Here is a 4,578-nt window from a genome sequence, read left to right on the forward strand (position 1 = left end):
GGCACTGGCCAGTGCCTTTGTTCCCCACTGAGCTGAGCTCTGTCTTCTGGGGCTCAACAACTCTCCCTCCCGTTGCCTCTAGCCCTCTCGCTCTCCAAGCAGAGCTGTTGACTTATAACATTCCAGATGTTAAGTTCCGCTGGCTGTCAGAACTCACTCTGTCCAGCCCTTCCGCTTTTGTAAGCCAGACGTGGGGGCTCTGCCTTGCCAAGCGGGCTGCCCCTCCACTGCCCAGGCTCCCTCCCGCCAGTCCGTGTAGCGTGCGCCACCTCTCTGCCCTTCCTAGTCTCTTCCGTGGGCCTCTTGTCTATGCTTGGCTCCAGATGTTCTGTTCTGCTAGTCCTCTGGTGATTTTCTGGGTTATTTGGGCAGACGTCGGTGGAATCTAAGAGATCAGAAGGACACAGTGAGCCCAGCGTCCTCCTATGCTGCCATCTTCTGCTATTTCTCCCATTTTAATATTTTTTTTATTTTTTTATTTTGAATTTTCTACCTCATTAATTCCTTTTCTTCCTTCAAAATGATGAAATGAAAGAATTCACCCCGAAAGAAAGAGCACGAATAAACGACAACTAGGGACTTAACTAATACAGATACAAGCAAGATATCTGAACCAGAATTTAGAATCATGATATTAAGAAAACTAGCTGGAGTCGAAAAAAATTAGAATCCCTTTCTGCAGAGATAAAGAATAAAAACTAGTCAGGATGAAATTTAAAAAAAGCTATAACTGAGCTGCAATCATGGAAGGATGGTGCAGTGGCAAGGATGGACGAGGCAGAATGGAGAATCAGTGATATAGAGGAGAAACTTGAGAATAATGAAGCAGAAAAAAATGATAGAGATAAGGCAAAAGAGCACAAATTAAGAATTAGAGAAATCAGTGACTAATTAAAAATGAACAACATCAGAATCATAGGTGTCCCAGAAGAGGAAGAGAGAGAGATAGGGGTAGAAGGGTTATGGGAGCAAATCATAGCGGAAAACTTTCCTAACCTGGGGACAGACACAGACATCAAAATCCTGTAAGCACAGAGGAACCCCATCAGATTCAACAAAATCCAACCATCAACAAGGTATATCATAGACATAACCACGAAAAACTCAGGCAAAGAGTGAATCATGAAAGCATCAAGGGAAAATAAAAGTCCCTAACCTACAAGGGAAGATATATTAGGTTTGCAACAGACCTATCAACAGGAACATGGCAAGCCAGAAAAGAGTGGCACGATATATTCAATGTGCTGAATCAGAAAAATTTGCATGCAAGAATTCTTTATCCAGAAAGGCTGTCATTCAAAGTAGAAGAAGAGATAAAAAGTTAACCAGAAAAACAAAAGTTAAAGGAGTTGGTGATTACTGAACCAGCCCTACAAGAAATTTTAAGGGGGACTCTCTGAGGGGAGAAAAGATGAAAATATAAATACATACATACATACATACATAAATTCCAAAAACAACAGAGTAGAAAGGACCAGAGAACACCACCATAAACTCCATCTCTACAAGCATCAGAATGGCAATAAATTCATATCTTTCAGTATTCACTCTAAACATCAATGTGGTTATTAAGGTAGGAAACTAATACAGGCTGGTAATGTTGCAGAAAATAACTGCAGGTTCAGCACAATCTCTATGAAAATCCTACACTCCATTTTTGCAAGATTAACAACATAATCTTAAAATTTATGTGGACTCAGAGTAGCCAAAACAATCCTTGAAAAGAAAAACAAAGTTGAGAAGTCCAGAATAAACCTATACATTTATGCTTATCAATTGATATTTGACAGTGTTGAAGACAATTCAATAGGAACAAATAGCCCTTTCAACAAATACAGATGAAAAGTAGGATATCCACATGCAAAAGTATGAAGTTGAAGCTCTACCTCATACCATATACTAATATTAACTCAAAGTAGATGACATCAAAGGAAGAATAAGTTAAAATCTAATAAATCAAAATGGAAAACTTTTGTGCTACAAAAAGAAAAACAACATCTATAAAGTAAAAGGGCAAACCAGAAGACAAGAAAAAATGTTTCAAATGATATATCTGAAATGATGCTAATATCCATGATATATAAGAAAAAAATTATAAATGAAGAGTAAAAATACAAATAATTCAGTTACAACACAGGCCAATTATCTGTATAGAAACGTCTCAAAAATGTAATAAATGCATGAATGTGTGATCAACATGAGTCATCAGAAAATTGTAAATGTAAATTACAATGAAACTTTGTATCTACTAGAATAAATATAATCTAAGAAAAAGTAGCAAGTATTGGTGATAGTGAGGAATATACATATCATGCTGGTGGAAATATAAAATATTTCAAGTGTGTTGTAAAACATTGAATTTCTTCAAAATGGGTAAAACCTAAAAAAAAATTATGCTAAGTGAAATGTGCCAGTCACAAAAGACCACATATTTTGGGATTTCTTTTGTATGGAATTTCAAGAGCAGGCAAATATATAGAGAAAGTAAGTCAATAATGGAAAACTAGGGCTGGGGGTATGGGGTATGAATTGGGAATGAGCGTGACTACTAACAGGTATGGAGTTACTTTTTGAGTTAAACAAAATAGTTTTGAATTGTAAGGATGGTTTCACAACAATGTGTATACACCAAAAATTATTGAAATGTTTACTTTAAATGGGTGAATTATAGGACATGGGAATATTTCATTAAGGCTGTTAATAAAGAAAAAAAATAAAGAAGGGGCTCATGAAGGGAAAATAACCCAGCGTCCATAAATGTCATATGGTAGTCTTTTAAATGGTAACCACACGTACACTACCAAAACTGAAACAGGAAGAAATAGAAAATTTGAACAGACCCATAACCAGTAAGGAAATCGAATTAGTAATTAAAAGTCTCCAAAAAAACAAGAGTCCAGGGCCAGGTGGCTTTCCAGGGGAAATCTACCAAACATTTAAGCAAGAGTTAACACCTATTCTCTTTTAGCTGTTCCAAAAAAATAGAAACTGAAGGAGAACTTCCAAACTCTTTCTATGAAGCCAGCATTACCTTGATTTCAAAACCAGAGAGACCCCAATAAAAAGGAGAACTATAGACCAGTTTCCCTGATGAACATGGATGCAAAAATCCTCAACAAGATATTAGCCAACCGGCTCCAATAATACATTAAAAAATATATTCACCACGACCAAGTGGGATTTATACCTGGGATGCAGGGCTGGTTCAATATACGCAAAACAATTAACACATCAATCAAAGAAAGTACAAGAACTATATGATCTTCTCAATAGATGCAGATAAAGCATTTGACAAAATACAGCATCCGTTCTTGATAAAAACCCTCAAGAAAGTAGGGACAGAAGGATCATACCTCGAGATCATAAAAGCCATATATGAACAACCCAACGCTAATATCATCTTCAGTGGGGAAAAACTGACAGCTTTCCCACTAAGGTCAGGAACAAGACAGGGATGTCCACTCTCACCACTGTTATTCAACATAGTATTGGAAGTCTTAGCCTCTGCAACCAGACAACACAAAGAAATAAAAGGCATCCAAATCGGCCAGGAGGATGTCAAACTTTCACTCTTCGCAGATGACATGATACTCTATGTGGAAAACCCAAAAGATTCCACCGAAAAACTGCTAGAACTGATTCATGACTTCAGCAAAGTTGCAGGATACAATATCAATGCACAGAAATTGGTTGCATTCCTGCACACCAACAATGAAGCAACAGAAAGAGAAATCAAGGAATCGATCCCATTTACAATTGCAACAAAAAACTATAAAATACCTGGGAATAAATGTAACCACAGAGGTGAAAAATCTATATGCTGGGAACTATAGAGAGCTTATGAACGAAATTGAAGAAGACACCAAAAAAATGGAAAAAGATTCCATGCTCCTGGATAGGAAGAACAAATATTGTTAAAATGTTGATACTACCCAAAGCAATCTGCATATTCAATGCAATCCCTATCAAAGTAACACCAGCATTCTTCACAGAGCTAGAACAAATAATCCTAAAATTTGTATGGAACCAGAAAAGACCCCGAATAGCCAAAGCAATCTTGAAAAAGAAAACCAAAGCAGGAGGCATCACAATCCCGGACTTCAAGCTATACTACAAAGCTGTAATCATCAGGACAGTATGGTACTGGCACAGGAACAGACACTCAGATCAATGGAACAGAGTAGATAAACCAGAAATGGACCCACAAACATATGGCCAACTAATCTTTGACAAAGCAGGAAAAAAATATCCAATGGAATAAAGACAGTCTCTTCAGCAAGTGGTGCTGGGAAAACTAGACAGGGACACGCAGAAGAATGAGCCTGGACCACTTTCTTACACCATACACAAAAATAAACTCGAAATGGATGAAAGACCTCAATGGAAGACAGGAAGCCATCAAAATCCTCGAGGAGAAAGCAGGCAAAAACCTCTTTGATCTTGGCCGGAGCAACTTCTTACTCAACACGTCTCTGGAGGCAAGGGAAACAAAAGCAAAAATGAACTACTGGGACTTCATCAAAATAAAAAGCTTCTGCACAGCAAAGGAAACAATCAGTAAAAGTAAAAGGCAACTGA

This window comes from Lynx rufus, unplaced genomic scaffold, assembly GCF_022079265.1.
Source record: "Lynx rufus isolate CCGP_SWC_20201006 ecotype Redwood Valley unplaced genomic scaffold, mLynRuf1.p SCAF_30, whole genome shotgun sequence".
NCBI classification, from domain to species: domain Eukaryota; kingdom Metazoa; phylum Chordata; class Mammalia; order Carnivora; family Felidae; genus Lynx; species Lynx rufus.